Below are 26,841 nucleotides of genomic sequence, written 5' to 3' on the forward strand. Positions count from 1 at the left end.
TAATTCAACTACACTGAGGTCTCTGAAGACAATGACTTGTGTGCCCAAGTAAGTTGTAAATAAATTTCAAATGGCACCTGGTAGCACTCTGAAGGAATTCTAACATCACACTGTTGAGGTAATTTACCAAGACGGCTTCAGAATAGACTAACTGTACACAGCACATTGTTTTATTAAAAGGACACATTTATTCGGTGTCATGATGAGACTATTACATTTAGCAATCAACAACATGGGTGCAAAAAAAAAAACCTACATTAAAACCCATTGTTGGAATGCTGTATGCTTTCCACAGAACAGAAACAAAATAACTTGTTATGCAATTAGTCACAGACCCAGTCCTCCAGTGTGTTGCCCATTCACAGCAGTTCTGTCGAAAATAGTCTTTGCAGCAGTGAGGCCCTGCCACCACCGTGCTTGGCTGAGCTCACAACTCTGCTGTAGCTTCCCTGTACTTCTGTGGCTCACCTCTCCTGCTAAGTTTTGTTTCCTGCCAGTAATTAAAACCGATCCCACTGCCACAGCTACCGCTGCTGTTGGAACCGCCACAGCCACCTGGGTTTTATGGTTTGGCAAAGTACTGGCCTCCACCACCATAGGGGCCAGAGCTGCTGCCTCCAAAGTTTCATGAGTCCAAAATTTCAAGATTGATTGTTGTAGTTGCCAAAATCGTTGTACCTTCCACCACCACCCAAGTTGCTTCCATCATTACCACATCCGTTATAGCCAACCCCATTCGCCACCAAATCTACTGCCACCACGCTACCACCACTGAAGTTTCCTCCGCAACCAAAGTTGTCATCCCACCAAAACCACCTCCATGACCACCTCTGCAGTTTCCAGAACCACTTTGACCTCTTTGGCTGGATGAAGCCCTAGTCAGCTCTTCCTTAGAGAGGGCTTCCCTTACGTGGCCAGTCACAGCACAATGTTTCTGAATGACAATCTTATCTACAGAGTCATGGTCATCAAAGGTTACCAAAGCAATGCCTCTTTTTTGCCACTGCCTCAGTCAGTCATGATTTCAATCACTTCAATTTTCCCATACTACTCAAAATAATCTCTTAGGTGATGTTCTTCAGTGTCTTTTTTAACTACCAACAAAATTCTTTTTCACAGTGAAGCGGGCATCAGGTCTTTGAGAATCGTCTCTTGAGACAGCCCTCTTTGGTTCCACAACTTTTCCACCCACCTCATGAGGCCTCGCACTCCTGGCTGCATGCTGCTCCTCCACAGTGGCGTAGGTAACGAACCCAAAGCCTCTGGAGCGCTTGGTGTCTGGATCTCTCATCACCACGCAGTCTGTGACGCTCCCCATTGCTCAGAATGGCTCCTCCGACTCTCACCTGTTGTTTCAAAGCTTGAGCCTCCAATAAATTGCTTCCGTAGCGGTTCGGGCTCTTTGGGAGACTCCAACCAACATGTGATGACTGCAGGAGGGGGGACTTCAACGCTGCTAACTCAGCAGCATCCACAGGCAGAAAGGCAAAATTATTACTTCTTTACGGAAGTATAAAATTCGAGGTGAGTTAAACTTTGGTGGCACAGAAGCACGCATTTCAGTGCTGGAAATGTTTTAAAAGATATGGAGTTCAACTTCCTATACAGAATTTAGGCAAGTGAATACCTATGGTTGTTTGAACCCAGGAATGAATAGTTTGCTTTCTACCTAATATATTATCTCAGTGCAGTTTAAAATACTATATTTTCCCTCTTTTGCCCTGGAATATGACACTCCACACAGGAAGAGTTGCATCAAAGACTTGCATATGTATCTAAATCAGAGTTCTCCAAATACTGGCTTCAAATTAAGCTGATCAGCATATTTGGTGGTGTTTGATGAAAATGCGTATTCCTGGTCTATTTACTCTGACTGACCCAATCTGCATCTCAGAATGGGTGTGTACACATGAAGCTTGAACTTGGGCCGCAAGTCATCCTTATGTCTACCAACATCCGTGAACCTCTACCATATATTCTAGGCTTCTCTGGGAAAAGAAACAAAATCTAACTTGATCTTGTATCCCCAGCCTTGATATAGTGTCTCATACATAAGGGAATCAATAATTTCTCTGAAAGAAATGAGAGAATGAGAGGGTAAATTATGAGTAAATGACATACACAGAGTTCTAAGGTTTGAATCCTCCCAGGTCTTACCCGTCACAGCTGTAGTCTGTATATCCACCGTAATTGGAGCTAAACCCATATACCATCTAAAATTACTAGGTACAAACACGTTATTCATTTTCCCTCACTGTCACTAAGTTCACTGATCTTTCTTCCCAGACTCTGCAACCAGCCCTGCATAACTGGAGTCAAGGACAATTTTAGAAACATGGCCGAGCACCCTGGACCTGTTGCAGGAAACCTGCTTAGACAAGCCCAGACAAGTCAGAAGGACATGGTCCCTTTGCTGAGCCACTGAGATAAGGAAGGGTAAGCAACTAAGTAACTAAGAAGTAAGAACAAAAGAACATTGTATGACCCAATCAGCAGCCCTGCTTTCTTGCTTCTGTAAACCTGCTTCTGCCTCGTAGGCTTAGTAAAATCGCTTCCGCATGCCACACTATATAAACAAGCCCCTGCCCGAGCTCGGGACCCAGGGAGACTGCCTCCCTGGGTCCGTATGCATAAATAAAGTTCCACTCCGTACACCCGAAAGTGGCTGAGTTGTTTTCTGTAACAGACCCACTTCCTTGCACAAAGTAGGCAGTCAACATGAAATTGTTGAAAGACTTTGTTTTGAAATTTTTGCTGGTCTATTTCTTATTTCCTGGTATAATCTGAGTATTTGGGCCTCTGTTTTGATAACTGAGGCTTTAGTTAATATTGTGTCCTGAAAATTTTCCATGACTCTAGTCCCCTTGTATAAGGACTTGCCGATCTTTCACCAAAATCCTCAGAGAGGCCAACACCCAGCCAGGTGTTAACTTTGCACTGCTGCCTGACCCCACTGTAGCCACCTTCCCAGAACCCAAATAGTGTCTGCTCTTGGGAAACCCACCACACCTCACTGAAGGCAACTGCTGGCTTGATCCTATCGTCTATTCCTATTTCCTTGGAATACCATGTCCTAGCTCCTTCCACCACCCACAGGTCTAACTTCAGATTCTGATCCCTTGTTGACTGAATTTTTCCCTGACATGGAAGGCTATTATCATATTCTAAATTGCTTCATACATTTCCAGTCCATGGAAGACAGAGCAATATGCCTTGAAAATAATGGAAGGCAAGGGGATCATTTCTCTAATTTGATTTGAGAGCTGAGAGTTTAAACTAATGATATCTTATTTTCCTTTTCTAATTGAGCTTGGAATTTGGAGGCAACCACAAATGGATATGAAAATGGCTCTGCTTTTCACACCCCCAAACTTATTTAACTCCTGTAAGTAGCAGTTTCATCTGTAAAATGGAAACAATATTAGCACCTCCTCGTTGGACTATTTTCAGATTCACTGGGATAATGCGCTTTGCACAGTTCAAGGTACATAGTAAATGCTTGACAAATGGTAGTATCATTAGCACTGTCTGTGTGGCTCTTCTCCAGGAGACTGTCATGTTACTTATGGCAACAGGGGTTAGGAAACTGTGGGCATTTTTCAGTATCCTCTCTGATAAGAATGTGTTTGGATTATCTCTAGTGCATAGCTTCTCTCGCCTAAAAATAGAACACCTTCTGCTTTCTGTCAGGAACTATCATTATTCCATTAGCAGCTTCGCCGAAAGCCACAGACAGCTCAGCAGAACCTCTGTATCTGCTTGCTCTTTGACCCCTTAAAGGACCACAGGGGCTAAATTTCACTCCACTTGCTGGTACATCAGACCAAATATCCCTCAGAGCTTTCCTTATTCTTTATATTTCCTACCCCACTAATAAATATATATATATATATATATATATATATATATATATATATATATATATATATATATATATCACTCTTATCTATAGAGGAGGAGACCATAGAAACCACCACACTTATGATTACTGATCAATCAATTTATTCATTTCAAGGAAGTAACTAATTATAAAAAGCTTACAAACTTACTGAAAACCAATGTATGCTGCTTAAAAAATTTATGTTTTTCTTCCTGTGAGTAGAGACAGACAACAGCCCAGGCAGATATGAACTGGCAGTTTACAGGCTGCTGAGTAAATAAATACTATTTGTCCCTGATACAAAGTCTAATTCAAAAGAGAGCTGCTTCTATGTTTTTTCCCGCTTAATTCTAAGGATCATGGCTTTGGCTAAGCAAAGGAAGAACTTAAGGTTTAATAATGATAAAGAATAATGATGATAAAAATGATTATAGCTTACACTTAGTATTCACTATGTATCCCCTATCATATTAATGGATTAACATATAATAAAACAATTTGGAGAAACCTTAAGAGGTAAATATGATAAGCACACTTTATAAAAGGGGGAAACTGCAATGCTGAAAGTGTGAGAACTGTGTCTGAGATCCCATAGCGAGCGGAGACATAGCCAGCATCTCAACACTGACAACCCAGTTCCAGAGCCATAGAATTACCCTCTGTCATGCTCAATAGCAGGGGTCAACAAACTCTTTTATATATGCTACACAGTAATTATTTTAGGTTTCATGAGCCATGATGTTGCTGTAGAAACCAGTCGGCTCCACTGGTATAAAACAAAAGCATCCATAGACAATAGATAAATGAAGGAGCTTGGCAGAGTGCCAATAAAACTTCATTTACAGAAGTAGGTGCATAGTCAGCCCCGTGCATGAGCTTCATTCCTCCGAGTGACCAGCAATGTCCTCTCATACATTTGACACTACGTGTGTTTCATTCACAAAAGAAAGTTCTGCCTCCTGCACCCTCTTGCCAGGCTTCTCCTTTGGCCCCAGGGAATGGCGGCAGCCTGAAGGAAGAAGTTGCAAATTTACTCTTGTTCCCAGTGAAGCCAGTAAAATACGAGGGGAGACCCCCCCCAAAATGGAATTTACTTATAAAAAATTGGGTGTTTATTCGTACATATTCCACCTTCAGTCACCTTCAAAGTAATCTGCCTTTGATGCACTACACCTTGGAAACCTTTTTTCCACTGCTCAGAACAGTTTTTGAACTGGTTGATTTTGATGCCTTTTAGCGCTCCTGCTGTTTTCTGTTTTATCTCTTCCACATTGGCAAAATGTTTCTCTTTGAGGACTTTTTTCATCCAGGGAAACAATAAAAACTCACTGAGGCAAGATTGGAAGAATAAGCAGGATGGGGTATGGGGGTCATGCCATTTTTGGTCAAAAACTGCTGAACACTCAGAGCAGTGTGGGTCAGTGTGCTTGTGAATCACCCATTGTGAAACGGGCAAAAGTGTTAAAAGAGTCTTCAAAAAACTTAACTGAAGCCAAATGCAGCCTCTCACAACAAGGTGAGCTGGTACAATGATACAGATGGGTTCCCAGAACACTCACCTAGTGGGGGGAAGCCTATACTACAAGGGGCCCGCCCTCCAGACGATAGATAATTCCATTCTTGAGGGTCCACCTTCATATTAGTTCACGACCATCAGCCTGGAAAAAGCAGGGTCAGAGTGAATATATTTGTTCCAACCCCTTTCAGCTCACTCTTTTACATTCTTTGTGAATAAAGAAAGGAAAAATAAATATTTTTTCTTCCAGACTGAAATTCCTATATGACCATCCCAACAGGAGAGTGAAAACAATTCTGACAAACTCACCTCGTTGTTACTTATTGCACAGACTGCTGAGTAATTCATTGATAACACATAGTATACCACTTCCTTACTAAGTAATTAGCCATTACTGAGCGTAGAGGTGGCTCTGTCATGCAGTGAGTGGACTCCAGAGTCAGGTCACCTGGCTTCAAATGCTGGCTGACTTTGGACAAATTAAGTGGTCTGGTTTTTTGTATTTTTTTTTTGTATCTCAGCTTACACATCCATAAAATTAGAATAATCATTAAACTCATGGAGTTTGGTAAGGATTAAATGGGCTAATATAGCTATATTAAATGCTTAGAAAAGCACCTGGTGTAGGAAGAAAACTCAAAAAATGTTAGTTATTTTTATTAAAGAATGTAGGAAAAATAATCCTTAATTTCATCATTTGGGGGGGCATCAAGAACATACTGATTGAGCACATACTTTAGACAAGGGTCTTTCTTGGGTGTTATTCTGAGTAACACACAGTGTCAGATCTCAAAGAATGTAAAATCTAGTAGACATTAAAACTTCGAGCTACTTCAAGGAGTTTTTCGGAAATGACGCACTGGTTACATTAAAACACTGTAAGGGGAAGGGTTTACAGGAACAAGTATAAAGGACACAGGAACAAAAACTAAGGGGGTGGAAATGGAAGGGAGGTGGGGAGCACTGGGGGGATGGGCTGGGGTGGAAGTAAAGGACAGAAAACTGTACTTGAACAATTAAAATAAATTTTTAAAAAACACTGTAAGCACAGGTGTCTTAATTCTGTTTCCCTTCCTTCTTATATACCATGGCATCTACCAAGAGCCTCATGTGTGTACTGCCTAAATATAGTGAGGAAAACATCAGAAGGTGTAGCACAGGTGGAAGAGTGACTAAAATATAATGATTCTGGAACAAAATATCTTTTTATAAAAACTAGCGGGGAAAACACTGGAGAACTACAATATGAAAAAATGATTTCCTTGGACTGTAGTGAAGGTCACAACATTGTGAAGGTCTCACAACCCTCAATAGTCAAGTTCTGCTGTAAAAAATTCTACATGAGATTCAAAATTCCTAGGTGGAACTGGAATTTAGCGGTGTTGAACAAGGTTTTGTTTGTGACAGTGGTTAACAATTATGCCATTTTTAACAGATGCAACCTTGAGTAAAAACCATAATCTCAATAAGTCTATTTCCACATCTATAAAATAAGTATTAAAATGCTAATGTCTACCTCATTGCTTCCTTTTTTAAAATTTTTATTTATTTTTTTATTGATTATGCCATTACAGTTGTTCTATTCCCCCCTTCATTCCCCTCCACCCTACCCCCCCGTCCCCACCATTACCCCCCTTTAGTTTATGACCATGTGTCTCAAGTTCTTTAGATTCTGTATTTCCCATACTATTCTTGCCCCCCCATCTATTTTCTGTCTACCATCTATGCTACTTATTTTCTGTACCTTCTCCTCCTCCCACTCCCCTGTTGCTAACCCTCCTTGAGATCTTCATTTCTATGTCTCCACTCCTGATCTAGCTGTCCTTTTAGTTTTCTTTTGTTTTAGGTGTGGTTGTTAATATCTGTGAGTTTGCTGTCCTTTCACTGTTCATATTTTTTATCTTCTTTTTCTTAGATAAGTCCCTTTAACATTTCGTATAATAAGGGTTTGGTGAACAGCAAAACTTCCATTTAGAATGGAAGGACAGATAAAATGCTTCTCAGATAAGATCAAATTCAAGGAGTTCTTCATCATTGCTTTCTTATACAATGTAAATGGGATAGTGCACGTAAACTTCCTAGGTTGGGGCTAATTCAAAACGTAGCATTTGTCATTATCCCATCTTCCCCAAGAGCTTAGAAAAATCTGCTATCCAGAGGCTTTATCATAAAGGGGTATATTCTCTATTGTTCAACCCAATATGTCTCCAAGTAGGCATGCTGGGGTCCAGCTCAGATCTGTGGGAAGTATAATTGATTGACAGACCTAGCAGCTGCCCTTCTGAATTGATGCCCCAATTTAAGCCCTGCTTCCTGTGGGCTGCTCCCGGTCAATGGCTGAACATAGCGGGAATAGTAATGTAGGTCCCTCCTGTAAGACCCAGTATTATTTTAACAAGTGCCTTTTGCTCAAGGACTCCTGAGCTCAGTCTGGCCAGAACTTTGTGAGAACTGCCTCCAGCCTAGACTCTTCCTGCCCTGTCCTTCCTCTGCCTCTTATTCTCATGTGATACATGTGATTCACAGAGCGAAGGCTCCCCTTCATCCTCTGGCCTCCCCTACCTTTTCATCCTTCACAGAGATTCACCCCCAATAAAATTCCCTGCAGTGTAATTTCTTGTTGGCATCTGCTTCTTGGAGGACTTGAACTGACACACACATCCAGAATTTACTGATATAGATCCTGACCTATTAGGATTTACCTGCCTTCCCTCCCTCCTGGCTCTGGTTTTCAACCATGTTCTACTGATTTTAATATAAACCCAATCAACTGGACACATGATGTAGATTTTTCAAGCCACTAGCTTCTTTTTTTCTTTCCTTTTATTTCATTTTTTCTGTTAACACTATTGCAGATATCACCACTCCCCCTCCTTGGCCCCCCTCCTCCCAGGCCCTGCTCCCTTCCCTCTGGCCTTCACTACACTCTTGTCTGTGTCTGTGGGTTATGCATACACATTCTTTGTCTAATCCCTTCACTTTCATTCATCCAGCCCCCACTCTGCCTTCCCCTCTGACAGCTGTCATACTGTTCCATGTATCTAGGCCTTTGTCTCTATTTTGTCTGCTTTTATTTTTTTTGTTAGATTCCACATATAAGTGAGATCTTATGGTAATTGCCTTTCTCTGACTGGCTTATTGCACTTAGCAAAATGCTCTCCAGGTCCATCCATGCTGTTGTAAAAGGTAAGATTTCCTCCTTTTTTTATAGCTAGACAGTATTTCATTATGTAAATGTACCACAGCATTTTTCATCCACTCATCTACCGATGGGCACTTGGGCTGCCTCCAGATATGGGCTGTTGTACGTAATGTTGCCATGAATATATAGGTGGCTAATAAACATGAAAAAATGCCCAATATCACTAATCATCAGAAAAATTAAAATTTGAACCAAGATGAGATACCACCTCACACGTGCCAGACTGGGTACCATCAGTAAATCAACAAACAACAAGTGCTGGTAAGGCTGTGGAGAAAAGGGAACACTAGCACACTGTTGGTGGGAATGCAGACTGGTGCAGCCACTGTGGAAAACAGTATGAAAATTCCTCAAAAAGTTAAAAATGGAACTGCCTTTTGACCCAACAACTTTACTTCTGGAAATATTTCCTAAGAATTATGAAATACCAATTCAAAAGAATATATGCACCATTACATTCAAGCCACTGAATTCTGCTCTAATTCCAAGCTATAAAATTATCTCCCACCAGTCAGTGTACCCAGTACTTTTATCAACAATACCATTGCCCTCACCAACATTCAACAGAGGCCACTATGGGCACTGGTGCTTCCCTTTTTGTGGACTTCCCAGTGACTACCAGTCTTCCCAGAACTCCCTCTGCAAACTACCTGATCTCATGTTTCTCACTTACTCAAGAAATCTCACATTTTTAAATTACTTTATTGTTATTCAATTACAATTGTCTGCATTTACTCCCCCACCCCAGCCATTCCCATCTCCCTCCATCGTTTCCACCCCCCGCCCTTGGTATTGTCCATATGTTCTTTATGGTTGTTCCTAAAAACACTCCCCCCCTTTTCTTTCATTATCCCCTCCCACCTCCCCTCTGGTTACTGTCAGTATGTTTTTAATTTCAATGTCTCTGGTTATATATTGCTTGCTTGTTTGTCTTGTTGATTAAGTTCCAGTTAAAGGTGAGATCATATGGTATTTGTCCCTCATAACCTGGCTTATTTCACTAAGCATAATACTCTCCAGTTCCATCCATGCTGTCATAAAGGGTAGGAGCTCCTTCTTTCTTTCTACTGCACAGTATTCCACTGTGCAAATGTACCATAATTTTTTGATCCATTCATTTACTGATGGGCACTTAGGTTACTTCCAGAACTTGGCTATTGTAAATTGTGCTGCTATGAACATTGAGGTGCATAGGTTCTTTTGGATTGGTATTTCAGGGTTCTTAGGGTTTAATCCCAGCAGTGGGATTGCTGGATCTAAAGGCAGTTCCATTTTTAGTTTTTTGAAGAAATTTCATACTGTTTTCCACAGTGACTGCACCAGTCTGCATTCCCACCAATAGTGCACTAGGGTTCTCTCCAACACTTGTTTGTTGATTTGTTTATGATGGCCATACTCACCAGTGTGAAGTGGTATCTCATTAATTTGTATCCTTCTGATGGCTAGTGATGCTGAGCCACTTTTCATATATCTCTGGGTCCTTTGTATGTCTTCCTTGGAGAATTGTCTGTTCGAGTCCTTTGCCTATTTTTTAATTGGGTTGTTTGTCTTCCTGAAGTGGAGTCATGAGAGTTCTATATATATATTTTAGAGATCAAACGCTCGCCCGAGGTATCGTTGGCAAATATGTTTTCCTGTATAGTTGGTTCGCTTTTCATTTTAATGCTATTCTCTTTAGCCATGCAAAAGCTTTTTAATTTGATGAAGTCCCATTTGTTTATCCTTTCCTTTATGTCCCTTGCTCTAGGAGACATATCAGTGAAAATACTGCTGTGTGGAATATCTGAGATTTTCCTGCCTGTTTTTTCCTCTAAGACTTTTATGGTGTCACAACTTATATCAAACCCTACACCTACAAGAATTGGAGGAACAACAACAAAGACAGCCCAGAATAAATAGAAAGAAGGAAATAACCAAGATCAGGACAGAATTAAACAACATAGAGACTAAAAGCACAATTCTAAGGATGAATAAATCCAGGAGCTTGTTCTTTGAAAAGATAAACAAAATCAACAAGCCTTTAAGCAGATTGATCAAAAAAAAAAGAGGACCCAAATAAACACAATCAGAAATGAAAGAGGAGAGATTACAACTGATATACAAACAGAAATACAAAGGATTGTAAGAAATTACTGCAAATAACTATCTGTCGAGAAATTTTAAAATGTAGGTGAAATGGACAAATTTCTAGAAAAATGTATAATCTTCCAAAACTGAATGAAGAAGAAGCAGAAAGCCTGAACAGACCAATAACAGCTAATGAAATTAAAGCAGTAATAAAAAAACTCTCAATACACAAAAGCCCTAGACTGAAGGGTTTCACAGAAGAATTTTGCAAAGCATTTAAGGATGAGCTAACATCTATCCTTCACAGACTATTCCAAAAAAATCCAAGAAAATGGGAGTCTCCCAAACTCTTTTTATGAAGCCAGCATCATTCTAATCCTCAAACCAGATAAAGACATAACAAAGAAAGAAAACTTCAGGCCAATATTGCTGATGAACATAGATGCTAAAATCCTCAACAAAATATTAGCAAACCCCATCCAGCAATTTGTTAAAAAGATCATACACCATGATCAAGTGGTATTCATTGGAGGGATGCAAAGGTGGTACAATATTTGCAAATTAATAAACATAATGCATCACATAAATAAAACAAAACACAAAAATCACATGATCATATCAATAAATGCAGAAAAAAGCATTTGATAAGGTACAGCACCCATTTATGATTAAAACATTCAGCAAAGTGAGGATAGAGGGAGCATTCCTCAAGCTAATAAAGGCCATATACAAGAGACCTACAGCCAACATCATACTCAATGGGCAAAAACTTAGAACTTTCCCACTAAGATCAGGAACAAGACAAGGATGTCCACTTTCACCACTCTTATTCAACATAGTATTGAAAGTTCTAGCCACAGCAATCAGACAAGAAAAAAAAAGGAAAGGCATTCAAATTGGAAAGGAAGAAGCAAAAATGTCATTGTTTGCAGATGACATGATAGTGTACATAGAAAATCTATAGACTCCACAAAAAAACTACTCTACTTAATAAGTGAATTTGGCAAAACAGCAGGATACAAAGTCAATATTTACATTTCATCTGACTGAAGCCTGTGGACTACCATAGCTTCCACTGATACCATATGAAGCCCAGTCTATGTACAAAATTTTGAGTGATAACAAATGCTTGCTATTATTCAAAGCCACCGAGTTTTGGGGTTGTTTGTTAAACAGCAGTAAATAACCAAAACATACATTATCTTTCAATAGCATGTGAATTTGTGATACCTTCCCTATGCAAACTATTCATGCCAGTCAAATTGGTATAATAATAGGTTTTTAATCTGATTTCTTATGTGTATTTTCTATGCCTTTGTTTGTGACAAAAGTTTTGTGCTTATGTACCTATGCAAATTCTAACCATCTTTCAGGACAGAACTCGTTACACATTCTAGCTCTCCTGTCTTAATTCATAATCATGAATGAATTGTTTCATCTCCCTAACCCTCTTCTTATTTATATGCATTTATAAATAAGTATATTTATAGAATATATATAGTAACTACCTCACAGGGTTTATTAGGAAAGTTAGAAGACATATTGCATGTAAAGGGCTAACATAGTGTCTGGCCCGCAATAAGTATCCAGCAAAGGCTATTGTTGAAAGCCATTTCCAGTATTTAAATAGCCTGTTTTCTTCACCCATTCCATATTGTTTATCTGAGTGATTCCTCATTTCCAGAATTCTGTTCCCAAAGATGTGAATGAATTCCTTTCCATTTCTTCAAACTGTGGCTTCAAATTGATCACTGAAGACAGTATCTATCAAAGAGTTAAGATTCATTCTTCAAAATGAAAATATTTTGGTCAGGTTAAGCCCTATAAACAGTATAAAGTCAACGGATATTTGTTGAATTAATGAATAAATGAACAAACCAGAAGGCACACCTGTTGTTCACCTAAAAATGAGAAAAGCAGTAATTTCATATACTCAATGTTTTATCATTTTTTTCCAACACTTTACATGGTACTCACAAGTTGAACTGATCATTAACCAGACCATGAGAGCCTCAGGGTTAGTTAATGGTGTTGCTATATAGCCTAAGAGCATGGCTAATAGATGCTAGTATTCAATGCCATTTCTAACTTTTGGCCCTCACTTTTACATTGCACCTCTCATTGAATAAGAGTTCTAGTTATTCCATCATCCTAGAAAATTAAGAGCAGCAGAGGAGATGACTCTAGAGGAAAAAAACTAACAAAGAGCCATGTAAGAAGACCAAGACAAATACTTAGAAATAGAGATCTCCTACTTATGGATAGTAATTCACCTCTGAAACTCAAATTCACTATGGGGGGAAACCCAAACAACACCTCACAAGTCTCCCCATTATTTTATAGGAAAAACTATGTTATGGCTCAACACAAAACTCTCAACATATTTCTAAATATAACTAAAACACACACACAAACACAAATGCCTCTAGGAAATTAACAAATTGTCTTGTTAGAATATAAAATACCCAGGCTTTAGGTTTGTGATTATAGAATAATAATTTTTCAAAATTAAATTTTATGCAGTAACATTTCAATTTCAATGCAATCACTTTCTCATTTGCTTTGCAAGTTCTCCACAATTGTCATGAATACTTCCTTGTGTTTGTGGAGCACACGACAAGTACTTTTTGTCAAAAACTTGGCAACAGTATGAAAGATATCTAGGACCAGTGCCCAGTGGCAGAGAGTGGCTCACCTTGAGTGTGACACTGTGATGCTTTTCTTAGCACCACACACGTCCACCCTCATTTTCTCTTTGTTGACACTCATCATTCTTTATACTTTTCAAAACATTTATCATGATTTTGACATTCTTTTCATTGTTTTTGCAGTATAACTCAAGGCATTTCCTACATCATTTTGTTTGAAATGTTTTATTCAAGTCTAGGGACAAAAATATAAATTTTCTGATGCGAAGCTAATCTGGAAAATGTTGCAAATGAGAGTGCTATAAGCTCCATGAAGAGTGAACACTAAACACAAAAAGACCTCATTTCATCAGGAAATATTAACTAAAGAGACATTCCATAGGGCATAACTGTGCGATGTTGCCTAGAGTTAGTTATTTTATTTTTTTTAAGATTTTATTTATTTATCTTTAGAGGGGAAGGGAAGGAGAGAGGGAGAGAAACATCAATGTATGGTTGCCTTTTGTGTGCTCCCTGCTGGGAACTGGCCTGCAGGGAACCAGCCTGCAACCCAGGCATGTGCCCTGACTGGGAATCGAACCACGATTGTCTGGTTCGCAGGCCCGCGCTCAATCCACTGAGCTACACCAGCCAGGGCTAGAGTTAGTTATTAAAAGATAATGTCTATACTGAAATATGTAAACTAATGTGGCCTTTTTTTGCCTCCCAATATCAATTCACCCTTTTTTAGTAATAACAATTCTATTTGATTTTGTGGAACCACTTGTCACTCATTGGTAGTCTGTATGATTTGGGTGGAATTAATCATACCTCTTGGGCCCTGGACAAGTCAGTCACAACACATTAAATCTCTAGTCATGATTTATATTCATGGACAGAGAAATAAATATACGATCTAAACAAATGCAGTGGTATTTAATTCCAGGTATGTGTGTGTTTGTCTTTTTGGTTCAGAGAGAGGAAAATATTGAAAATTAAAAAACTCTTTTTTATTAGTCTGCTAAACTATAAATATAAGGAGCAGAGATACTTTAGAGTAAGAGCTTGTCTAGGAATAAAGTCAACATAGAGAAACACAAAACAAAAACAAGGAGTCACCTAAATCCTACTATTCATAAAGTCAGTTACTCTCAGAAATTTAGAATATGGTTTTTTGTTTTGTTACCTTAATAAATGAATTAATTTAGTGTAGGCCACCTTGGCTTAGAATATCAGGCCGAATATAAAAGCAAGACTTCAGTAACAAGTAAATACAGTGGCCTAAGAGAACAAAGATTTATTTCTCACTCACACAAATTCAGATTTGGATCAGACAACTCTCTAGGAAAGTTCTCCCCGCGATGAGTCAAGGACCCAGGCTCATCTAACCTGTAGCCTGCACAGTCACCACCAGAGGGGAAGAGACAGCTGGAGATGGCGCAGTCTTCTTAAATACTTTGGCCTAGATGTTACATGTATCACCCAAAAAGTGTTTGGAGTATTTGTAGCCGAGTGGCCTGATTCATATGAAAATATATTTCAAATATATAATGAGCATCTCCTTTCTACAATTCCTTACTGCAAAGAGAATTGACAAAGAAAAATATTAGGGGAAAATGTGGTAAAGAAGGTGAAACTGAATTCGTTGGAGAGAGTATGCTCTGTATAAAATACTGGATAAATGCCTAACACTACTCATTGAACAAACACACACTAGCACCATTCACTTCACTTTCCAGAGGTAATATTATTTGCCATTATATAGCTTATCCAGACATCCAGCAGTCATCCCCTTCTGGTTCTCCATCCCAGTACAATCACATTTTGTAGCTGAGAAATGACACTAGCAACTTGGGCTCAGCTGTGAGGTCCAGGCTTTGGAGTTTTCATTTATCTCTATCAGCTCTACTATCAACTCTGTTCTATTCTCAGCAGCATCACCGTGACCCAACCACCACGCCATAGTATTGTGTAGTTCGATCTTTGCAGCTCCACTTATTCAACACATGTTAGCAGTATTTCTTCTCCTTTCTGACTGATCATACTCAAATCCAGGCCAAATCATCTAGTTCCTGGTTTGGTTCAATATTCTTCTTTTTGGTGCTGATTTTAGGCTCAGTTCTCTCTGACCCATGTGGTACACCCTTGTCAGGATAATTTTACATAAACACCCATAACATATTCATTTATATTATTTCACTGACTTCCCAATGTACCCCTATGTTTTTTTTTTACCAAACCCAGTGTAATCTCGAGTTCCTCATTTTATCAGCATGGCCCTATACTTTTTACCCAGCCTAATGGTGCATTATGTCAAACACTTGTCTGCTTTTCTAGGCAAGGTTGTCTATAAACCATCTCACGAAATATTCTCAGTGGAGTTGACTCTTAAGACTTGCTAGTTCTTCAGGAAAAATCCCATTTGGAATAAAAAATATATGTTTATGAATTCAAGGGCATATTCTCAGCAGTAGGCTTGGACCCCAAGGTGGGTCATCTGCCGTCTACATGTTCAGGGATACAGTAGACTCAACCACTAAATATAAAGGGGTCTATATGATATATAAAGGTAGTGTAATAGAAGTCTCCAGCATAATGAATTATTTTTAAAAATTCAACATCACAACTTGAATATAATTAGACTACTGAGTTATACTCTTTATTTATTTTTTAAGTCCCATTTTAAGGTTCTTTTTTTTAAAGATTTTATTTATTTATTTATAGAGGGGAAGGGAAGGAGAGAGGGAGAGAAATATCAATGTATGGTTGCCTCTCATGCGTCCCCTGCTGGGAACTGGCCTGCAACCCAGGCATGTGCCCTGACTGGGAATCAAACCACGATCCTTTGATTCGCAGGCCTGAGCTTAATACACAGAGCTACACCAGCCAGGGCTGAGTTACACTCTTTAAAAGGGTCAACTTTATGGTAAATGAAGACTGTATCTCAATAGAGCTGTTATTAAAATAATTACATCTCAATTAGGATAAAACCCTCAGCACTAGATACACAAGTTACAGTAACATTTTTCAAACCATAGTCATGTCTCTAAAAGTTTTTTACATACTTTTTTTGAGATATAAATAAGTTTAGTTAAAATCCATCACCTCATATAGATACCAAAAAATGAAAAAATGTACAGTTTTTTCATTTCTCTAAGCTTTGTAAGTTGTGAAAATGTGTTTACATGTGAAGCCCAGGGTCCTACATATAGAGATTATGATTTAATAAGTCTAGAGCAGGATACTTATATTTGTACTTTTATTAATCAGTCTAGGAGACACTGTAGGTATCCCATGACCCACACTTTAAAATAACAATAAGAGTAACAAGGGTATATGCAAGAATGAGTCCTAGGAAGAGAAGCTGACTATGGTTGGAGAAATTTTCAAAGTACTAGTGAAGTGTATGGGTCAGAAAAACATTTAAGATTTTATGAAAAAAAGTATAATCAGAAGTTTAAGAAAGATACACCCCAAATAAATAATAAATATTTCACTCAGTAACTGGACCATATCTCCCAGCTGTGTCCATCACAGCAAAACTTAGTGTTGTCTTTGAACATATTTTAAACACTTTTATTAAACTCTGGTTTCCTTCTAAAAAATATTCCAGGTGCTGTGATTTAGGTTATGCCTGAGGATGGCCAGGGCTTATAATTCCTAACACAGGGCATGCTAATACCCACATCTAGTTTGAATCTTTTCACCAAAATCAATAGTTGATTCTATATTTTAAAAGTTGCCCAATACTTGGGTTTTTGCTATCAAACAAACTACCTGGAGTGGTTCCCAGATAGAGGAAATTATATAGGTACCAACAGGCTTTTATAGCTTTGGTCTAAAAAAAACACCTCAATGTCAGCATATCTACAGGAAGATGAGATTCAATTAAGCAGGGAAAGGTTAGAATGGGAGGAAACCTAGCTGTGAATTAGCTGTTTGACATGAATAGTCTAAACAAGACAGCTGGAAGATGGAGTTTTTAACTTTTCAATCAATGTTCAGAAAAACAAGGTGCTAAATTGGCTGCCTCTCCTCATTACAAACACCAGCAGAAAGTTAGTCACATTTACATAAATGATTTATTCACCATCCTAGTATGTGTTACTATCAACTAATTTTAGCAGGTTTCATGGCATCGATGTCAATTATGGAATACATAGTGGATTCTGGGATATGGTGATGGTTACTGTGTTTGCTAAAAATCAGTGTTGCTCTCTGGAACTTACAGTTATCATTATATTTGAGCCTGGGCTTTCCCAGCCAAGGAAGAGAAGACTTGACTTCCTATACTTCTGATGAGCACTGTGCTTATAGATTAAGACCCCTTTGAAATATCTTTGGTAGGACATCTGAGGGGAGCCCTGTTTATTTCTCAAGATGACTATTGGAGTAGGAAGACTCAGAGTCCCAAATAACTGAATTATTTAGTTAAATATCTACCGAACAATTATTAAGATATTGGGCTGTTACATCAAAATACTGCATAAAATGAGATAAGTGTAAGAAAAAAAATAAGGCTCTTCAGCTTCTTTAAAGTCATTATCCAGAATTGGTGGATATTCTTGGTCACTATGAAAGGAATGTTTAAAACAATGTCACACAGCTGTGTTGTGTTTAGAAAAATAAGAATGTCTCTCTGCCGAGGCAAGTCACAATTCACCCCAAAATTATAAAGGAGGACAAATACTAAATATTGTATATATTACCTATAATTGCAATAATGTTTTGGGTGAATGTCATGACTTGGCTAAATCCAGTCTGAGTTTGTGCTGAAACACTGGCTAAAAAGGACTGCTATGGGTCAAGGTCAAAGAGTCTTGGGGTGGTTTCTGGTGAGCAGAATTTGCCTAGAAAAAAGAGAAGCATGATAGAATTTTACAAGGGCCTACGCATGAAAATGGGTCAGCTGAAGGAGCTAGAAGCGGAAGAAGCTAGAATATGAGAAATTTATATAATTCCATATGAAGGAATGACTGTCAAATTGAAAAGGGAGGATCATCATATAATCTAAACAGATTAAGATCTAGTCAATGTGTATGTTGTCAGGAGAGGAGGGAGAAGCAAATTATGCCTGGAAACCTACTCTGATTCTAATTTGCTAGGAACCGAAAAGCTACTACTAAGCAGCTAGTGGAGCAAAACTACTAAAGACATCAGACCTGTCCACAGCACTAGGTCATAGATACCCTTCAAAGACACTGTCTTGTTCTTTGCTACTTCAGCTTCTTCAGTAAACAGATACCATCTCATCAAGATAGTCTGTAAGAGGGGGAGGAATTAAAGTAGAGCTTTGTGTGTCTGTCTGTTCGGAAAGCAAATACTATGACAGAATGAGAAGTGCAAGCTAGTGGGGCCGGGTCAGTGCAAAATTAAGGTGAGAGAGAACGGAGCAGGCAGGGACTACCTCTAGAGTGGTTCTGGTCTGTGACTGCTGCAGGAAGCTCTCTCCAGGTAGGGGAAAGGAAGGGAAGATAATGCAGTAGAAGAGCCTGGTGCTGCATGTAGTTCTGAGAAAGTCTCAGCCAGCTCAAAGGAGCCCAGAGAAGCAATTGCCCATTAGAGGAGCCCTGCACTGAGCGTAAATGGCCAGAGCCATTGGCTAGTAGCCCTGCAGGGTTCAGTCACTGGATAAAGGGATCATGGATTTGGTGTGAACAGGACACATATTTCAATAGCAATGTAGCTGGAAACTATCAGCTTCCACACTCTTCACAGGAGCTTCTGTCTTAACATATTGAACAGCAGAATTCCATCACTGCCATAGTTCTCCCCTCTCTCTGCACAGAGCCACTTCACACATAAAAGGAAACTTAAAATTGAAAGGTTAATAGGATTAACTACATCCTCTGCTATTGCCGTTGGTCTTGAACTTGCAACTGGTGATTATTCCCCTCCTCTACTATACATTCCACATTCCCTCACCTTCGGTTATCACCTCTGCAGGTTTGGTAGCTTACCTAGTGTCACCTAAACCTTTATTCCTAAGGGGTCTAAGTCCCTTCCAATGATCCACATCAACAACAATACCAGGCCCAACTCCAGAGACACGGTTGTAGACTCACAAAGGGGTCACTGCTCTGTGGGGACGACAGTTTCCTGAGGCAGCAACTTCTAGAGATATCTTAAAGTTTTCCCCCACGCTGTCCACATTGGCTCGGACCTGAACACTCACACCGGTGCGTCAGATGGACTGGTTAACAGCTATTGCTCTGACGCTCCAACTTACCTTTTTCAGACTTCCCTACCTCCCCCTTCATTTGTCTAAAATCTAATGTCTATAATAAACCCTCCATTTCCATAAAACTTACAGTGGCTCTCTTTGCTGACTGACAGACGGATGCCATGCTCCACAGCCATGGCAGGTTTGATACCTAGATACATTAATAGCTAAATATGTAAAAAAGGAATTAAAATCTTTTAGAAACATTTTTATATATGGGTTTTATTATTGATAACACATTGTAGCCAAAGTGAGTATTTAATGCCTTTGAGTGCTCTGAAACACATAGAGATTCCTAAATAACAAAGGACCTCAAAAACTACTCTCTCTATGTCCTGATGAGGTAGATGAGAAAACCATTGTCAGGGATATTAAGGATTTGCCTATAATCCCTCAGAGTCAGTGACTTCCATTCTGGTAAAATCAGATTTCTTTGTCAGTTTCCCTAACTGACCATAGGAAATGCAAATCATCTTACTCAGTGGCTCCATCGAATTCAGAATGTCTGTGTCTACGCTTGAACAGCTTCCTTTTCCTACCCGTGATCCTCTTTCTCATTCTGCTCCACTTTCTTTTTGACCCCAAACCCCTGGGGTCTGGGCCATGCAACGTGAATTGCATTGCCCTTGTTTTATCTACATATATCCTAAGAAATGTGTCCCTTCCTCATTTTGGCCTTAAATAATAAAATACGCAATCTCCCGGTCATATCAGACATTCAGTGCATTTCTTACAACACGCTCTATTAGTAATATCCATTCTGTGTTATCTTTGTTTATAAGTTATTTCAACAATAATGAAATGGAGGAGAGTTGTTGAATATTGTATGTCTCCCGGAAAAAACCTATCAAGTAAATGAAGCACTGAAATCTACTCAGGCAGAGGAAGTGCATTCCATTGTCACAAGATGACAGTGCACGTTGATGAGGACCTGTCAGAATGTAATTGTTAGAAACGAGAGCTTCACAGGCCCAAAATACTGCAGCCGCCTTTCCTAGGTCAGCAGGGGAAAGTTGAAGAAATGCTGTATTGCTCCCTCTAAATTTGTTGCTAATACAGTGGTCTTCTCCAAAATTAAACCTAGTCTAGCCTGAGAAGGAGGATATGTTTCTTACAACACTTGATCTGTCTTCCATTTTTCCCTTTGCCCAGAATATTCTGAGGATAGTTTCTTTCCATTACAACTAGATATCAGTAAATTCTATCATTTATTTAACAGACATGTCGACTACAAATTTAGTTTTTCATTATTTATTTTGTCCACGTGTTCTGACTACCTCTTGTATGACAGTCTTGGTGGAAAATGTTGGGGGTATGGAATGAATAATAGTTCATTAGATGTTAAATTTTGTGAGAACAGGACCTGTTATCACCAATAACATACTCTTCTGTCTTTAATTTACCTAATACAAGAAGTGCTCAATAAATAAATGACTTTTAAAAAATTGATTGATGGACTGAAAAGTCTCTGGTGGTAAGGAATTCAGAGTTTGGTGGAGATAATTATATTATCTGTAATCATCACTATTTGTGGCAATAGTGATACCAAGGCAGAGAACTAAGGAAGCTGAGAGGAAGAAAAGCCTAATTAACATTCTGATTTAGGAGTCTCAGGACAGAAAGTGAGCTGAGTGCTGTTTTTAGACAGCTGAAGAAAGAAACCCCTCCTACATTGAAACAGTGAAGGAGAAGGTCAGACCTGACCTCAGGCTAGGAGGGCAGCAGGAGGAATAAACATTCAAATGTAAAAGGACCCCAGATGCCCTGTACAAAATGCTACTTTCAGTATTTGCCATTATTCATCAAGACTTCAAAAAGCAGGAAAAATAAGATGAAATCCCTGAGAAGTGAATGGCTTTGCTAGAAACTTGGAGGGAGTTTATGGAATAACAAGGAGGCCTTTCAGTCTGAACACCAAGCCTTGCTGCAATATATTTAAGCGTCTTGCAAATAGACAGAATAAAAACAGAAACTGCCCGAAAGCCAGCTCATCAAACAAACAAAATAAACACAGCTCCATTTCATTACCTTTATCCCTCTTGGCTTTGTCAGTGAATCAGGGGTTGAATATAAAAGGAACTGGTAAAGCATCTAAAGATTTGTGTGATGGCAAAAGAGACAGAGAGCAAATCAGTAAGTCCATACTAATGGACTGCTGTAGCATTTTACATATTTACAATAAGGGCTAAAACCACTGCTGGTAAATCATAAACATTTCAAATTCAGTTAGAAAATCAAGAATATCTAGAGTAGTAGGAAAAATATGAAACTTCAATCTAAAATTAAACCCATGAGTATAAACAATTCAACCAAGAGCCAGGTGTTGGATGAAAAATCAACTAAATTTTAGCGACTTGAGTGTTATTTTAGCTAGCAGAAATCGTTTCAGGAGTCTGGAAGGCACAGCTTGCCATACCCAAGAGATGGAGCTTACATCCCAAACTTAAAATAGAGCCTTTCCTGGTTATGCTGTTGGTATTTTAAGAAATATGACAGCCCCATCTGCCATCCATATGAGAAGTCACTCTTTCCACGATGTCACTGAATTTATCTCTGTAACTCTGAAGTAACAGGAAAAGGAAATATCATTCTCTTCCATCTCCTTCCAAGAAAGGTTTAATGTGCAAGAGTCTAGCACTCTTTCCAAGAAGATAACCAAAGACTTTTTTCTACAAATATATATAAAAACATGTCAATATCCAAGAATATAACAGGTAAAAAAGAGTAGCAATACCCACAATGATTATTTTCACCCTAAAATGTTCCTGCCAAACCTTCACAGACATTATCTCATTTCAATCTAACCCTTACACTGACTAGGAGATTAGTTACAGCTATAATTATTTAGTAGACTAAAAAAAAGTCCTTCGAGCAGTTAAGATACCAGTTCAATCATTCCACAAAGATAGCAAAGTTACAGAACTAGGATAAAATCCTACACTTTTCCGATGCCAAATTTTGTGCTCTTAACCATTCTGATGTAGAGTCGCTCTAATGGCATTGCTCCCTTGATTATGGTCTTTTGATAGTAGCAAAGTTCCTCATTCTGCTGCAAGTTGGCTGTGGATAGAATTCTGGGTGCCTTTAAACATGGATGAGAGAAAAAATGACATCTTTATTTTCACTAACCTCCATTGCACTTTAGCAGATCAGATCCTCCGTTTATGAAAGTAGACAAAATGCGAGAGAAGTATTGGTAGTGCCTCCAACTTTGTCGCTAATAGAAAGCACAGATGTTTTCACACCACTTTATAGTTATAAAATATCTCAAAATAGTATTTATTGTCATCGCCATTCTGGTGATTTTATCAGTTGTTAGGCCTGCCACTAAATCTTTTCATGTAATGCACTAAGGGAGCAATACATATTATGTGATGATTTAAAAAATAATTTGGTTCAATCTAAATGCCTTCTTTGAAATTCTAATGGTCTTGTTTTATAGCATTTAAAAATATTATTCTGAGAAGAAGTCCATAGGTGTCAGTAGGTTGACAGAGAAGTACATGGCACACAAAAATTTAAGAAACCCTGCTCCATAAAATATAATCCAAACTTTCCTGTATGGCATCCAGAGCTTTTCAGAAGAAATTGGACAAAGAGCCTTTCCTGGTCCCAGATGAGCCTGTAAGACTCTTTCTTAATAAATTTGGAGCTGGAATTCCGGGCTGAGTCAGCTTCTGCCTGGGAACGTAATTTTGAAGTTGCTGAGCTGTGGACTCTTTGGTGGCTTGTGTTTCCCATCTTGTGACCAGACTAGTGCATATGCATCAGGGAGAATACAGCTAACAAAATGCATCCAGAACTTAAAAGTCAGTGGGATTTTGCCCTGGCTGGTGTAGCTCAGTGGATTTAGCACGGGCCTGTGAACTGGAGGATCGCAGTTTGATTCCCAGTCAGGGCACATGCCTGGGTTGCAGGTCAGGTCCCAGTGGGGGATGCATGAGAGGCAACCATACAGTGATACTTCTCTCCCTCTCTCCTTCTCTTCCCCTCTAAAAAATAAATAAATAAAAAATCTTTAAATTAAAAAAAAATTTTTAAGTCAGTGGGATTTAGTCACCTCTGTTGGACTTACTGTCTCTCGCCAGACTCAATTTAAAATTCTTCTAATTGATTATCTTCCAGCTTCCTGTTCTCTTCCAAGTCCACCCTGTTTATCCTTAAGCACACTAAGTTAATCTTCCTAAACATCCCATCACTCCTCAAAATACTTCCACTACTCCCCATTGTCTACAAACCAAAGCTCAGATTCCTTCAATAAATTCACAGTCAAGAATTTCTATGCAATGGATCCACCTTGTCTTTTTAACTCAGTATCTTGCCTTCTTTTTCTCTGTTACCCTGTCTTATAGCCAAATTGGACCAATCACTGTTTTCTCTTAATGGCCCTACCCTCTTCTTCTCTGTGTTTTTAATTCCCTGTACCTGGGATATCTCTTTAATTCTCACACATCTAAATCATATATATATATATATATATATATATACTCAGCAGAAGTAAATGTAACCACCCTCACCCAGTCCTAATTCCTGATACTTCCTAGTAGCAATAAAATTTATTTTCTGAAGTTGATTTGTAATCTACCTATTCTTTCCACTGGCCACTTAGCCTATTCTGTATAATTAATTACCCTATTCTAGAATTAATACTTAAAATCATATAATTGTTTCATATAAAAATGTTCTCCTATAATAGTAAAAGAGTGATACCAATTCAGCATTTATCCTATGTCAAGCACTGCTAAACACTCTAATTGAATTGTCTTATTTAACTCTCAAAACAACACTGTGAGTTAAAAACTATTATGTACCACTTTACAGATGAAGAAACTGAGGCAAAACCAATTAGATATTTGCCAAACTGGTGGAAAGACTAGCCCACAAACAAGGCAGTTTGACTTTAGAATCCCTCAGCCATGCTCCACTCTCCTGCTGTCTCAAACTGACTGCCAGATCACGGAAAACAGTTCTGAGTCGGGTCCAACTTTGTAGCCCACACAATGCCCACCAGCGCTCTGGGCATATAATCCCTGCTCAATAAAGATTGGGGTACATCATTTTTAGATGTTTGCCTAGGGATCATAGTGTTTGAGACAAAATAAAACTTAGAAAAAAATAATTTCTTCAAAAAAAGGATTCCTTTTTAGTCGCACTATCTATCTTCTGTGATCTTCACTTTTTAAAAAATATTTACTAAGCTAAGTAAAGTATGTAACATGGTGGCTGGGCCCATAACTGCTCAGCAAATGTTAGCGGTATTTCCTTCTTGCTGTTGTTATTGCTCTTGTTACCACAGTGACAGGGGAGAAAGGTTCAGGACTCCCACTGCACACCAGGGAATACTGAGTCTTCAGCAGGTTGAACAAGATGGTGAGGATTAGGGTCCAGTTGGTCTCCAAGCCAGGACTGAAAGCCACAGCTTTCCATTGTCAGCCTGAGGCCCAAACCCACAGAGCCCACGGCTATCACCTAATCCTAGGAATCTCATCTGCTTCTTTAACAAAGAGTAGAAATGAAATCCATTCATTACTGGCCTGTGACAGTAGCATTCAGAAATTCAATTTCTATGATCATCTTTATTCATTTATTTAAAACAGAAGTTGTAATGGAAAAAAATTGAAGACAATTTCTGTGCTTAACTAGCACCAGAAAATTCAAGATGTTATGCAACTTCAATTTTTAAATAGCATTTTCTTCCACCTCAGAATCACAAGCTTAGGAAAAATAACTAGTTTTTGTTTTGAAGTCCTAGGCTTTTGTCATTTCATGGCAAATTTAAAATGCTTAAAGATAATATCCTTGATTCATTCTGGCTGGAAAATGAAGCCAGTCTAATAACAAATGCTGATATTCCAACCTCAAAAGATATATACTGTTAAGACATTTCCTATTTATGGTCTACCATTTTTCCTGAGAAATAAAAAATATTCTGCATAGACTAAGTGGACAGAAGGGGAAAATTAAATTTAACAGATTTCTGCAATAGATATGCCTTTCTCTAGAAACAACTCCAATTATCTTAACCACAGTAAAAAGTTAATTGTCAGTAGCCTTCCCTCTGCCAGCTTTCCTCAGGTTTGGTCCCCAAACAAGCCAATTGCCTTTGGAGTAAACAGAGAGTCGGTGAAAGGACGGGAAATGGAATATGAAGCAATGACCCAAGTGCTTCATGCCCCATTTGATCTCTGACTTTCACTGCGACTCAAAAGACCTTTATTTGACTCTGCTGGCCCCTCTCCTAACACCGGCCCATAAGATAAGGAATTCAGGTCCTTTTCATGCTACTTGTTCTGCTAATTCCCCACCAGATGCTGTGGAGTTTACCTTACCACTTCAGTGTTTTGTCAAAAGCAAAAATAATCCCCATCACTGTGCCATATACTCTGGAGGGGATCAATTCCTTTCAACTAGAAGGAAATGCGTTGCAACAAGGATTATCATATTCATCAGCAACAATATGGCTTCAGCTTGTGAAGGGCTTGGCCACCTGTTGGACCTCCACTTCTAAGACGGAACCTGCATTTCAGACCACTGCCTTTCTGGTCTCTCAGGCATAGCTGAGAAAGGGAACTCAGAACCGGAGTTCTGATAACACCACATCATAGAGTCTTACTGTTCATATCAAAAACAACTGCCACCATGTGTATTATTTCGGTCAGTTTTATAGTTTGTTACTTTACTGGAAGAATGTTGCTTCAAATGACCCCAGCCATTTATTATTGTTATTTTAGACTGCACCATACAAGCATTCTTTTAATCGAGAGAAAGGCAGAAAGAGAGAAAGTGGCATAAGCTTAGCTTTTGGCTGGACTTTGGGTCGAAAAGAAATTCTGAAATGAATGCAGATGATGTACATTGACTGGGACAGGCTTTTTAGATGAAAACAGCTCTGTCCAAAGAGAAGACAAAATTATCCATTAAAATATGAAAGAATTATTAGAGCTTTTTTCCTACTTTTATTTCATTGTACCAAAATGTTATCTTATACATGTTTTTATCTGCATATAAACTACTGATAAAGTAATAAATATGCACAATTTCCTTTAAAAATCAATGTGCAAATATTGATGTAAGCACAAAAATGTTTTAACTATATTGGTGTATCAAAAATAGAAACTACTGGATTATTGCATTATTCAAATAACAGAAAGTTTCTTAGAAGCACAATAACATCCCATTTACTCACTGTCGCTGAGCTATTTACCCTTACCCCATAGACTCAAAGTCAAAGGCATTTTTCTGTTTTTATACGTAGTCCAGCTTAAAAGAGTAAAAGTAGGGTGATTGGAATTTCTGTCTACAACAATACTGTTGGAGCATAATCTT

The 26,841-nt window shown here is 38.7% G+C and overlaps 1 pseudogene; it reads right to left on the minus strand.

The window, feature by feature from the left end:
- Window positions 1-427: 427 nt before the first annotated feature.
- LOC119035336 (heterogeneous nuclear ribonucleoprotein A1-like) lies at window positions 428-2,206 on the minus strand (annotated as a pseudogene).
- Window positions 2,207-26,841: the final 24,635 nt, after the last annotated feature.

Source organism: Artibeus jamaicensis, unplaced genomic scaffold (assembly GCF_021234435.1).
Source record: "Artibeus jamaicensis isolate MK-2021 breed Jamaican fruit bat unplaced genomic scaffold, CSHL_Jam_final contig_797, whole genome shotgun sequence".
Classification (NCBI taxonomy): Eukaryota; Metazoa; Chordata; class Mammalia; order Chiroptera; family Phyllostomidae; genus Artibeus; species Artibeus jamaicensis.